The sequence below is a fragment of the Polypterus senegalus genome, chromosome 10 (genome assembly GCF_016835505.1).
Source record: "Polypterus senegalus isolate Bchr_013 chromosome 10, ASM1683550v1, whole genome shotgun sequence".
Classification (NCBI taxonomy): domain Eukaryota; kingdom Metazoa; phylum Chordata; class Cladistia; order Polypteriformes; family Polypteridae; genus Polypterus; species Polypterus senegalus.
The window spans coordinates 34,705,754-34,720,379 of NC_053163.1; the positions used below are offsets into that span (position 1 = coordinate 34,705,754).

At 34.2% G+C, this 14,626-nt stretch overlaps 1 protein-coding gene across 7 annotated transcripts in view; it reads left to right on the plus strand.

Annotated features, from left to right (window-relative positions):
• The window catches only part of LOC120537069 (activating transcription factor 7 interacting protein), a 178,107-nt gene that overhangs the window by 106,059 nt on the left and 57,422 nt on the right, over positions 1-14,626 (plus strand). Inside the window, exon 1 of one of the 7 annotated variants that reach the window (XM_039765690.1) lies at positions 4,819-4,920. The exons of 5 other annotated variants lie outside the window; for them this stretch is intronic. The gene's annotated coding sequence lies outside the window, so the exon portion shown is untranslated. Of the gene's footprint in view, positions 1-4,818; positions 4,921-14,626 lie in introns of those variants that run through there. One more of the 7 variants, XM_039765693.1, reaches the window with a different exon arrangement.

The following is a 14,626-nucleotide window of genomic DNA, read 5'->3' on the forward strand; positions in this document are numbered from 1 at the left end:
CAGAAAATACATGCCAAGAGAGAAAAACAGTGTGAAAGTGTTTTACTTAAATAAACTGGACTGCTACATGTATTTGTCACGTTTGAACATGTACATTGTGCTCAATTGAGAATGGAATCTAATCATTAAAACACTGCAGTTTTAATTGTTAACAATGATTTCAGTATAATTTATAAAACTATCTAGGTTCCACAACCTTTTTGGATTATTTTTTTCTTGGGCCTTTGGTTTCAGGAAGAAACTGGCAAGCTTGTAACTTGAACCAACCACATATGCACCATAGTATAACATAAAACAGATATTGTGTTACTTTTGAAGAGCCATTATTTTTAAAGGTAAAGCTTATAATCCATAAGTCATAGTTGATTTTTTTGTTGTTGTTTTTCCTTTTTTAGCAATATGTTTGTTTTGTGACATTGCAAATGATTGTTACATGTTTCTTTTGACTGATATAACTATTTAAAATGTTAAAGGTATATTTTGTTCAAGAATAGCATTTGTTTATCCATGCTTACTTAATGCCTAGCTAAATGTAGTTTGAACTATGTGCCATCTGTAGACTGTTCTTAAATTGAGGTTTTCAGTGACAAATGTGGTCTTTTTTACTAAGACATTGTATCTTTCATTAAGGGCTTCTGTCTGGATTGTCTAGAGGGTACTGATTCATGTGGTTCGTTGTATCATTTTTCCAGCTATAACAATTTTTCTATGGGCTTTATTAGAGAATTCTCCGATGACCTATCTTGCCTTCTGCATTTGGAATATATGCATGCAACAGGGGTATGTTTATGTGTTAACATTTAAAAATAAATCTGAATTCATAGAACAGTTTTCTGGTTGTACAATGAGGAGTGACTGATTTTTCTATACCTGGTGATTTAATGAAATCCTAATATTCCTAAAACACGATTAAGCCCCCAAAATTGTCTTTGATCATGTCTAGCATTTCAGAGTGTTAACATCTATTGTACAAAGGTTTGTCCTCTGCTTTCTCATCTGTAATTGAGGTTTAGTTTTACTGAACCCTTTTAAATGATTCATAAAAAGGCATTTCCTGTTTATGATTAATGTGTATTCCTCACAGACTTCTTTTTTTCATAATTGCATGCCACTGCAGTGCATAAGCAGAGAGACAGATTGATGTGAATCCATGACAACAAGGTTTTTCCCTTGTTGTCAAGACACATTTTTGGAAAAGACGAAAGCACTGCAGCATGAGATGCATCCATACTTTTGCTGAAACTATGAATCTTTACATGCCCGTATTATGTATTATTATGACTTATAGTATTGAATGCTGCAACCTGAACCCTGTATGGAGAAAAATCTGCAATCGCATTTAATAAAAATTGTTATATTTAATTACCGGTAGGCTGCTTCTAGTTTTAAAATGTTTTCCCATAAATCAAAACTACCATCTCCAAACAACAATGCCTGGTGAATGAGCGTATTATTCAAGCAATATGATGTTTCACAACAGATCTTTTGATCGACCTGATGCTAAAACCAGATTAACAAAAATACATTGTTTGAAACTTGCAGTAGTTAATGACTTATATATTTTTGCTTATTCGTATTATTTTTTTTTTCTCTCTCTTTTGATGTACCTTCATTTTTCCCTTTTGTACCTGTAATTTTACTTATATTTTTAAAAACTTTAATAATGAACTTTAAAAATGTCCTTATTATGAAATTAACATAGGTATGATTGTTTTATCAATAACACGTTGTCTAGATCACAAGAACCTTTAAGAGTTAAACTATTGTTGATCTCAAATATGTGTAAACGTTATGTTGCCTATTTTAAATTTTTGCTGCTCATATGCAGGGTCATTTTAACTGTAATTGTTATGTGTGTGTATATATATATATATATATATATATATATATATATATATATATATATATATATATATATATATATATATATATATATATATATATATATACATTTCTTTTCTGCCAATAGAAAACTCAAGAATTTTAAAGTTGAATAGTGAACGAAAAAAATGAGTTTACCCATTTTATCCACAATGACACGTCAAATATTTAGGGTAAGAGTTAAACTTTTCAACTTTTGATGCACTCATGGTCTTCCAAGGATTTGGAAGAGGGGATTAAACTGGCAGCTTCATAGTTTACATGCAATTGTGTATATGTACTTATTTGTGTGTGTGTGTGTGTATGATTGTTTAAGTATATTATAAGAATACATTTACTGTACTGTTGTGATCATTATTTTAATTAAAAAGCAGCTGTTTTTAAAGGTATTTCTAATACAACCAGTTTTCAAGCTATCCTCTTAAATCTATATATAATGATCTCATCCAGAGGCTGCAGAAATGCGTATTTAATTTTGGTCGTGTATTCATATTGACTGACCTATATTTTTCTAACAATTACAAAAATAAAACTAAGTTTTACAATAATTCTGTATTTGCATGATAAATTTGGTATAGGAAAGTTTTAAAACAGATTTTAAAGTCATCTTATTTAAAATAATTTTGTTGGCAGAGTTTTCTGTAAGCACGACTTGTGTGGCATTAAGAAAAACAGTAGTTGCTGTTTACGAAAGCAAGGGCTTAAATTGTTCACGTACACTTTGTTTGATAATATCCCTTTTAAATGAGAGAGAAAAAAATTGGTATTGCTTAAAAACAACCTTAATACATACAGTACTAACATTTCTGAGTATTTTATTAGGTTCTCGGTATTCAAAGCTGGCTTTCACCCAGAGGACTGCTGTGAGGCCCACAGGGTTTTGTTTCAAAGGGTGTAATCAGCATTTCAGTGCACATTTATTTCACTGTAGTAAATATAGCAGTTTTCTGTCTTTGACCATATTTTTAGTTTCTTTTCATTAGGGGAAGGATGTTCATGGAAGGATATGGATTTTATTTTTGGCACCAGGATTGAGTGGCTGAGTGAGGGTCTTGCAGTCTTTACGTATATAGAAATAAAATGGAAGTTTAATGTTTAGTAGGAGTAAAACATTGTGCAAGGTCTGCTACCGTATAGTTGGATTTTTCTGATAGTAAAATAAGCACTTGGCAGGATTGTGTGAATCAGCATGGGATCTTGTTACCATGGTGCTGTGGCCATTTTGAAGAACACTTGTGTTATAATCCTGAGTAAAGCTTTATAGCTAGTTTCAAAATGGCTGAAAGAGGTTTTAGGTGCTTCACATTTTCAGTTACTCACATTGAAGTTACATGTGATTTGATCTGTGATTTTATTTTTGATAGATCTGGGTTTATGTTGTATTTTGTTTTGCTCTTTGTGTTCTTTTTGGTTGCATTTGTTTGAGAAATATTATAAAATAAAGAAACCTTTGACATTTTTAACAGGAGAAATGTCAGTTTAATGTTTAAAGCAAGTCAGTAATATTCAAATAAAAAGATAGAATTGTAGTTTTAGCTTTGCAACGTATTTTTTATAAGCAGTGCTACACTTTATTCGTCATCATGTACCCATTAAAAATATTTACTTTTTTTTTCCTCTATTGCTATAAAAAACTATGCATTAAGCACCTAAACTACCACTTTCACCTCTCAGTGGTTTAATTTGAGTTCACAAAGTTAAGTGAGGCAGTTATTTCTAACAAAGTGCCATATTGTTCTTAAAACAATAATATTAATAATTAGACAAACTGAAATAAAGGCCTTTCAAATGTATTTAGATAGTGATATGCCTTAGGCATATTTAAGTATTATGAGCAGTTACACTTAATTTTAACAGTGTTCTTAACAGTGTATAGTGTTAAATTCATTATAATACATCAAAGTAAAGTATCAAAACCAAAACAAAACAGTGGTCTCTTAATAGTAAGTCTGGGCCAAGCTGCAGCAAGCAGCATAGTCAGTAATGCCTCAAGGCTCAAGCTATTCTCTGTGTTTCTCTTTTCAGCCTTAGTCTGACTAGTTTTCTTAAAAGCCAGTATTGCTGCACTCTCTAGCTGTTAAACCAGGTCAAAATAGAAACACGACCCGAACAAGCCCAGCCAGAGCAAGTCGTTATGGAGAGGTAGGGCCTTCACTGGCACTGGGGTTTATCTCAGTGAAACAAAGATCTCATTATATCACATGCCCACGTGAGTTTGCCAGTTTCCACCCTCCCCCCCTTTCAGGAGCACCATCCCCCCATACAGTAGCCATAGCTACACATCCTGACTGCAGTTTCTGAGCCAAGGCAGCCGTGAAGTTATGGCACAGATTACTAGAGGATCAGACGATCCAGACTAGTTGCTACTTGTTTATATGTATGGCTAAATTAAGTTTTTCCCCTGATCTATGCACTTCCCTAGGATTATTTGTCATTTTTGTAGATAGTCATTCATACATATCTGAAAATAGCATGTTGTTTATACATATAAATGTTTGAAAAGAAAAGAGTTCTCTTTGTCTTCTTTGTCTTCCTTTTGTGTTAAGGCTAAAAAGAAGTTCACACTCTAGACTGCTATAATCATAACCTTTCTGTGTATGAAATTGGTGTAATTTTGTTTAAGCAGATTCCTGTTTGAAGTTTCAGTTCTGTGAAACATGCTATTTTTAAATCTTGGCCAGAGCTCACTTTAGTCACCTACAAGTATGATTTGTAGTGAGATTCTTTAAACTGATACATTTGTCACTTAAAACAGTCTGTCTTGTGATATTGTGCACATGTACACACCATTGAAATGTCACGATTGTTTGTGTGGTTGCAGTACCGTGTGCACAGCCGCAAAGTGGAAGGCGTGGGCAGATTGCAAAGGAGAGGGAGGGAGCATTTCAGTTGTGAAAAGGGGAGGTGCTTATGAAAACAGTGGCCTTCTGCATTCCTGCTCTGCTCAGTAAAGAACTGGCTGCTTAGAAAGAGGCCTGAAATTTCTCTATGCTTTCTCTGCATTAAATCCTTTAAAAAGCAAGCCTGCAGCGATTGGAGGTAAGTTTCAAGTTGTGGTCCTATATAAGGGTAATGTGCTGAATAATTTGTGTGTGTGCGCATATGGGTAAAGTTTCTAAACAGTTTCCGCCACCTTCTTCTACCTTTTTATCATTTTATTATTTTTGTAAATAGATGCTGCCTTTGTTTTTATTTCTAAAAGCATAATTTTAAGTTAGGTCAACTTGCCTTCTGATTTGCTTTGTGGCTGACCATCAGTTTTTCAAATTCAGAAATACAATAGCGCCCTCCTGTTGGTGACTTTGCGTTTTGACACTGCCCTTGTTGAAATGTTAAACAGGTCCCGGAAGTAGTGTGGTTGTTAGTGGGTGGATATGAGCAATCTCAAAGCAGGTATAAAATATCTTGGCTTCTCACAGTTCTTTTAAAGGAACATGCTTCACTGTTTGGTCATTAGCAGGGATCACATTTTTCTAAGGTAGCTAACTTGCGTTTAAATAATAGAATATCTTCAGATTTGAACACGCATACTTGTTTTTAACGATATCCTTAATAAAGCATGATGACTTTTGCAGACAGACATTTTTACTTGATGTAATATGAAGACGGTTTTAGTTGTTGTGGTGGCTCAGTGGAAGATGCACACATGATACACATTCAAGCATCATTTAAGGAAGGTCTTATTTATGAAGTATGGCACCTCCTACCTTTCTGGTTTTATCTTGCTGTGGGAGGAGCTACTTAAAGCTCTGATTGGCTTAAGTGGTTTCTACTAATCTGTATGTACTTTGCAGTTTGTTTTACTTTTTATATTGAATACTCTTTACTTTTTTACTGTAAAAAGATTAATTTTACTTTTGTTATTTTTTTGTTAGCTTACCATTCAGGATGGCTTAACACTTTTCCTTCATTAAAGCCAAAGGAAATATCAAAACAGCCACAGCACTTACGTGTGGTGATAGGTGGGAGGGTATATGAATGATTACAAAGCATTTTTGGCAGCTACAGAATATTTTTCTTTTCACATTTGTCATCAAAGTATATGCTCAATAAAAATTTCTTACTATTTTTTTTTTTTTTTATTTAACATTTGTCTTTGAAAAATGTAAGATCTATACAAATTTAAATACATTGAAAGTGTCTTTTGAATACCAGTAACCTTTTTAAGGTGACTTTTATTTATTTTTTTATTTCCTGCTTTATTTCAGTTTAAAGACTTTCTTACTGGGTGCTAGTGGCTCAGTGAAAGGCATGAATAAAGTGCATATCACAGCTGTAGATTTGAATTGCCCATTTAAGGAAGTTCATACTCATGCATTCTGACACCTCCTTCCTGTATTTCTTTTTATGTTGTTGTGGGAGGGGCAATTGAAAGTCAATGTTTTATGTAAGTAATATTTCTACCTTTAAATGTTAACTGTTTATTTGTTTTTTAAGAATGCTTTAATATTTTAACAATATTATACCAAGTTAAAGGAACTGCAAGAGACCTTCTGGATGGTACATATTTAACAAAGCTGAGAAAGGAGTACCACAGATAACCAAGCAAAGGTCAAAATAGTCTTAGTAATTTGGATGGAGAGAAATCATTTGGAATGGGCATATTGTTATAATGAACAAGAAATGACAGCATCATCTGGCAATTTATCACTATTGGTCTGTAATATTTTTTTCTAGTTTGCAAAGTGGTCTAACTCTAAAGGAGTATTTAATTATTTGGATGTTTTTGGTACTACCTACGGTGTATGCATACATACAAGTATTTACACATATATACATTTTTACCAGCACAAGTCTTTTTATTAAAAAAAACAAACTAAATGTTAAATTCATAAATGCTCAAGCTGTTCATAAATAAGGCCCATCTATCAATTTTTACCCAAATGTTACCGTTTGAAATTATAAAGGGAACACAAACTCCTTTATTTAAAATATTTTACAAGTACAAATCAAGACTAAATTGCAGTGGTGGTAATGTTGTAGAATTTTGTAAAAGCAAAGAAGGCTAATTCTTAGATCATTAAATTGATTCCATAACTTGTGACATGTACAGAAGTTACCAGCTTTTAAACTTGGTTTGTAGTCCTTAATCACTTTCCCATTAAATAAATATTTGAAAAAATACAAATGTGACAAAAGCTATAATCATTCTACTAAACCTTAGAATTAGCAGCATAACAGAACATTTTAATAACTATACAATACAATTTTTATTTTTGTATAGCCCAAAATCACACAAAAAGTGCCACAATGGGCTTTAACAGGCCCTGCCTCTTTATACAGCCCCCCAGCCTTGACTCTCTAAGAAGACCAGGAAAAACTCCCAAAAAACCCTTGTAGGGAAAAAATGGAAGAAACCTTGGGAAAGGCAGTTCAAAGAGAGACCCCTTTCCAGGTAGGTTGGGCGTGCAGTGGGTGTCAAAAAGAAAGGGTTCGATACAATATAATACACAGAACAGAACAAATCCTCAATATAGTATAAAAATACAAATTTTACAAATACGGAGCATAATTTAACAGTAGATCATATTACATAATATGATTTGGATTTGTTTATAGTCCTGGAGACCTTGGCCATCAAGCTGCCTCCCCCGTTTGACCATTCCAAAGCTGAACCAGCACTGGGCCAGCCAATCCGATGAAAGGACCCCCTCTACTCCATGATTCCTGCTATCCTACCATTACTAGCCATCCATTTTCTAAATTGATCATCTTGTTGGTTGATTTCCAACCTCAATCCCAAGATGGTGACCGTTCCAGCATGTGTGAAATGAAACTTCACTAAACATTAAGGAGACAGGATGGTATTAAATTTAAATTTTCTGCTTTACCTCAAGCAGAACGAAGTACTACGTTGTTGTGGCTGCATGGATCTAACCTCGGTGGTGTTCACACGTCTGTAATTTCCTTGCCACAAACAGTATATCATCCTCAAGTGAGGATGCTGCTGAAGTACATTTGATAAAATAAATTGTTTTAATTTTATCAAAATCTTGCACATCAAAATACTGTCTCAAAGTTCGCATAGAGCAGGATAAATAGTAAATTGCCATTTTGTGCATATTTTCATCTTTTGACATTAAATGTTTTTGTCATGACCAGATGCTGGTGGCTGTTTTTTTTTTTTTTTTTTGTTTTTGACCACATTTACAAAATTTGCTGTGGCAGAATGAGGGACTTTCCTAAGGTGGCTTTTTTTTTTTTTTTTTAAATGTACAACTGCATACAATAAAGTATCCCCTTGGATTGAATGAAAATGTTTTTTTTTTTTGCTTTCATATCAGGCTTTTCAAACCAAACATGTCCCTTTTACTTTTAATAAACATCATGGGCTTCAGTAGTCTTATTTCATTTCTTGGTTTTCCTTTTGTTTTGGGTACATTTTGGTGTTGTTTCATGTACGTTTTTGTATCAATGCCCACTATATTAGAAAACAAAATTGTGTTTGCTATGTACAGAATGGGATTTGCTGATCTGTTATAAGATTTTTAATGTGAACAGCAAACATTTTTATGTAAATACCTTTTTTTTTTTTTTCTTTTCTTTTGAAAGATTTGTTACGTAGGGTTCAGTAGAATTTATGATTCACAAAGAAAGTACAGCTGTTCCTCAGATTACCTTTCTTTTATTGCCTTTAACAGAACAGACAGAGCACTGATTACGTTGACCTTAAAGAGTGTTTAGCTCAGCAGAACTAGATGTGTTGCACTGTGATATTAAAGAAAAGGAATAATGGTGAGAACTTATTTTCATGTTTTGGATTTTATCCTAAAATATAACAAATATAATACAGCTAGAAAGAGTCTGTGGTCCGTTTCACACTTGAAAATAGATTTAACTCATGTTTCCTTGATCACTTTCTGATTGTTAAAAAGAAAAGAAAAAAAGAGCGTCATGGCTCTAATTAGTTTTGGTCACCATTATCATCATATTTCAAAATACAAGGTATTTTAAAGTTACCTGCTATATTTGAAACCATCTGCATTTCTGTATATTTAGCAGAAAAGAAATGTATCTATATTATAAAATGCTAACCTGGTTGGTTAGTTGGAATTTGATGTGATTTAGTCAGTTTGGCTTTTGTGATGCAATTGAAAGAGGTAGTTGAGAGTATATGATGCATGAGGAGGAGTTAAAGGTGTTGGTGGCACGCTGAGAGTCCTCTTCAAACACTGGGAGTATAAAAGTGGACAGGAGACGAGTAAGGTGCCTTGAAGTGACCAGAGTTTGACAAGCAGGCTTTACACAGGAACATTTTCAAGAGAGGTTCAGACACTCTGGAATTTATTTTTAGAGAAATAGTCATCAAAGTGTTTTCTGAGTTTGTCAATCCACCATAATCTCTTAGCAAGTGGGCCATGATAAAGCAGAATGATATTTTAGGGGATTGGAAACAAGTTCTAGTCAATAAAACATGATCTTGAGTGATAGTGTCATGCAAATGTTTGGGCGTTCTTGCTTAAAATGTCTGTTACTGTGAATAGTTAAGTGAGCAGAAGATGAAATGATCACCAAAAGGCGTGAACTTAAAGATGACACTTTTTTCTCTATTATAAAAGAAAATCTTAGAATGAGACAAGACATTTTCTCTGAGACACTCTTTCACATCCCATGAGACTTGGTGCCAGGAGATTTAATCACGCCTGGGACAGGAAATAAAAGACAAAGAGTAGATGACAAAGTAGAAAATCGTAAAGAATTCAAAAACGTTGGCGCGGTACACATGTAGAGCAGGTTAGAGATAATGGAAATACGAAAATTCGAAAGTCTCAAAGGATAGTAAAGATCGCGTTCGCACAAACAAATGGAAATTATTACTTGGTGAAATAACGGAACAGCGAAAAGAGATTGAATATATTGTTCAGACTTTAAGTCGGAGATTTGAAGATCATCTAATTCATGTTGCCAATAGGGAAAAAAAGTAGTGTTTCCAATGAAGAGGTGTATCTGCAAGAATTAAAAGATTTGTTGTTTGGTGAAAGTGTAATCCTACGAGAGAAAATTTCAAGCCCCACGAGAGAAGACTTTATGCAAAGGGATTTGGAAAAGTCCTGCCCACATAACCACACACATGGTTCACTCATTTCTCATTTGTATGAATGCTTTTGTCAGACACATTTCTTGTAGATGTTGTCACAATGTAATTCCAAACACGGAATCAAAATTCAGTGTGATATTGATGAAAAGGTAAAAGCAAAAAGAAATCAAATACATGGACATGGGTGATATGACAGAAGTATGTAGATATTGTTTGGCTTTAAACGTTTAAGTCGGAGACTTGTAGATCATCTGATTCATGTGGCCATCAGGGAGCCTATCCACGAGAATTCAAAGTTTTGTTGTTTGGTGAAAGTAAAATCCACATATGTCAGTAACAGAGACACGAAGTTGCTGGCGCGTAGTGCAGGCGAGGGGGGTTGGAGAATGAAGCGAGCAGAGGACAAAGCCCCCTAGTCTTTAATATTTTAAACAAGATTACATTTTTATTTCCATCATTCACAGATACAAACTACCAAAAATATGAAAAGAGTCTGAAGCAAAAGTTTGGGCATCCGACATGCTCATTAGTTAGTAACACCCTCTTTGGCAAGTATCATAGCTTATAATCGCTTTTTCTAGCCAGCTAAGTGTCTTTCAGTTCTATTTTGGGATGTTTTTGCTCATTTGTCCTTGGTCAAAGGTTTCTAATTCTGAAAGATTCCTTGGCATCTTGTATGCACTGCTCTCTTGTGATCTATCCACAGATTTTCAATGATGTTTAGGTTGGAGGACTGTGAGGGTCATGGCAAAACCGTCAGCTTGCACCTCTTGAGTTGTTCCATTGTAGATTTTGATGTGTGTTTCAGATCATTATCTTTTTGTGGGACCCATCGTCTTTATAACTTCACCTTTTGTTTTTTTTGTTTTTTTTTACAGATGGTCTGATGTTTGCTTCGAAAATGTGCTGGTATTTATGTAAATCCATTCTTCTCTCTACCAGTGACATATTGTTCCCTGTGCCACTGGCTGCAGCACAAGCCCAAAGCATGATTGGTTCACCCCATGCTTAATAGTTGGAGAGGTGTTCTTTTCCTGGAATTAGGCACCCTTTTTCCCCCAAACATGCCTTTGCACATTGTGGCTAAAAAGTTCTATTTGGACTTCATCAGTCCACAGGACTCTTTTCTAGAATGCATCAGGCTTGTTTAGATGTTAATTTGCAAACTTCAGATGCTGAATTTTGTGGCTTAGATGTAAAAATGGTTTTCTTCTGCTGACGCTACCATGAAGGTCATATTTTTTTTAGGTGTTGCTGCAGTGTAGAACAGTGGACCACCTCTCCAGCGTCTGCTAAATCTTCATGAAGGTCTTTTGCAGTCAAAAAGGGAGTTTTATTTGCCATTCTAGCAATCCAAAGAGCACTTCTTTCGGAAAGTTTTCTTGGTCTTCCAGACTTCAACTTGACCTTCACTGTTCCAGTTAATTGCCATTTCTTAGTAACATTACGAACTGGGGAAACGGCCACCTGAAAACACTTTTCTATCTTGTAGCCTTCCGCTGCTTTGTGCTCACCAATTATTATTATTATTATTATTTATTTTTTAGAGTGTGAGGCAGCTGCTTAGAGGAGCCCATGGCTGCTGATTGCTGGGGGAAAAAGTTTGAGGAGTCTGAGAATTTTATACAGCTATTTGCATCACCTGTGGTTTCCTAATGGAGACTGTGAACAAGCCAAAGCCCTAAAGAGCTAATAAAGGTCTGAGACTTTGGGAAAAGTTATCAGAGCCCTCAAACATCTTGGGATGCTCAAACTTTTGCTTGTTGCTCCTTTCATTATTTCACTGTACAATTTTACAAAGCAGAAACAATACCCTAATCTTGCATAAAATGGTGAAAAGAAATGTCATCTTTAACTTTATGCCTTTTGGTGATCAGTTCATCTCTTGCTTACTTAACTCTTCACAGTAACAAGTATTTTAAGCAAGGGGGCCCAAAATGTGCATGCCACAGTATACCATGAGAAAGTCAGCTTTTAAAGTGTTTTAAGTTTTTGTCAGAGAAAGGTTAGGTTTAATGGAAGATGTTTGTGCTTGTGCTATACCAACTAATAATAATTTGAAGCACCTCTACTGACCATAAGTATTTTTTTTTCTTCCATACAATATCACCCATCATAAAATTAAATAACTGTCTGTGGGTCAGAGTAAACTACTGCTCAAGGGACTCTATTCTGATGAGTAGAGTTGCATGACTTTTGCAAAACAAAAAAAAAATTACCTGACACCTTCAATGAAAATATCATCCTTACGTATGCTTTCAGGTATCTTACAGCTGTGTTGTACTGATAAACAGTAACCTAAGCATTGTTGAAATCTGGCACTGTGTTAAACTCTCCAGTTCTTCCCTTATGGTAATCTACTATCTAAATTTCTTTGAAAGCTTAGCTAACAGTTATTCTTATTGTCTTTGTTCATCAACTTCCAGACATTTTCATGAGAGGGAGGCAAAGCAATTTCTAACAGAAGTGTACCTTTATTAGGGAAAAAGTAATTTGCAACACCCTGGCAAATTGTTGCATGAATAAACTTTCAGATTCCCCAACCACCTGAAGACACAGTGTAAACTACCACAAAGAGTAATTTTTTCACATTCTTTTAATTTTTATCTAAACAAAATTCAGAAAATGTATGTTGCAAAACCATTGTCAATAGACCAATAAAAAAAAGTAATTTTCAAAATATTTAAAAAAGCCTGAGTACATTATTAGACCCTAGTTGGTTAAATCAGTTTGTTCCCATCAATGCTTTAAGATGACAATTACTGAAAAACCTCATAACTAGTGATTTGCATATTTCATGTATGAAACAATGGTAAAATAAAGTTCTAATTAATCCAGCTGTTGGAAATGGTTATATAGTAAGGATAAAATTCTAGCCCTCCTCTTGAAATATTTCCTAGACATGAACAAACCTAAGCTGCAACAGCTAGAAGATGAAAGAGAAAATACTTTTTGAAGAAGTTACTTCTCAGCACTTAGTTACTTCATTGAAGCACTGCCTGTTTAAGAGTTTTATAAACAATACTGAAATACTCCCTGGTGCTTATGGTGGCATTTTGTTTTATAAAATTCATATAACACAGCTTTATGAATTGCTTTGTAAATGTTTTGCATGGGTAAACAGCTTTTGCATTTAGCACACAGTGCTTCATTGCTTAGCCCTGGCACATCTCTGAGGAAAAATTGTTTTAATTTAGAAGACTTATAGTTGTAGACTTTTGAGATTCTATTCAGGATGGTTTTTTTCATTACTATTTTAGAATGACTAATCATATACAAGTGGACATCGGTAAATATCAAGCTTTCAAAAGCATTAATAAAAATATTTGTCTAATTTCTGTGTCAGTTCTCAACATTTGTAGACTTTACTCTGAAACATTGAATATGAGTTCAATTAACTGGTCATGCAGCTTTGCAAGAATCCATTTCTTAAAGAAAAGTATGTACAGTACAACTTAATTGTATCTAGTAATTAAAATCACTGACAGTATCAACAGGCATGTAAACCAACACTCCTCCTACCCTATGATTTACAGTGAGATTAACACCTAAAGATGATATTCCTTTATCTTTTCAGCAATTTGAATCAAAAATCTCAGATTTGTCCTTTTGGTCTGTATCCCAATTTTTCTTTGGTTTGATGTTCACTCCCTGTGTTTCTTGGCTGAAATACATCTGTTGTTTGTCTAATTCAGTATTGGTTTCTTGGCAGCATTTTTATGAAGGCCTCCTCCTCACGTAGTCTCCTCTGAACAATTGATGTTTAGATGCGCATGTTGCTTAAACTCTGAAGTATTTATTTGGACTGTAATCGGAGTTGCTGTTAATTTGTGATTCTTGAAACTGGAGACTCTAACAAACATACCGTCCACAGCAGAAATAACACTTAACATCAACAAGTTTTTAAGATTATAAAAAACATGCATTTAATCTGGAGTGTCCATGCTTTTGCCTAGTACTATAGCAAGTGCTAAAAGATGTAGAATTTTAGCTGCCTTTTTCAGTGTCCTTTAAGTTTTGTGGTATTTAAGTAGGGGGAAAATTCTGCATTACAAATATAAACTTGAAAGATGACAGGACTGGTTGCTTTTTGTTCTTAACCAAACTGGTTTTTCCTTGGATTATACACACAAGTCACTCAACCATTCCTTTTCATCTGACTTTCTGATGAACCAGCTGATTTATTAGATTGATCATGCTTTTGTACAGTTTTTTTTAATCCTACCCTTTAACAGTGCCCATCTTAGCCAGGTTACATTCCATAAACCATAAAATCTGTTTCTTAGAAAATTAATAATAAGTTCATGGTAATTTCAAATCACAAGAGCAACTTTTGCAATTGCCCATACCCCTGCCACACGTTTCTTAAATTTATATTTTTCTATTTTCTCCTTATAATTATTTGTCTGTTGGGGACTCAATAACTGTAAGCACTTTGTTCAAGTGTGAAGTGTTCACAATGTACAATACAGCCTTTTTCACAAAAAATATTATCAAATAATCAACATCTTGAAGCTTCCCTTCCTTTTAAGACTAAAAAAATGTCTGTATAGTAGCGCAATCATTTGTGTTTGGCAAAGTGTTCATTCAACTGATGTCATCAAAAGTACATGTGAGGATTTTTTTTAATCCATACCAGTTAAGTCTAAGACCTGTATGTTATATAGTTGATCAAAATAGTTTTCTTAGGATTAACTGAACTTCTTT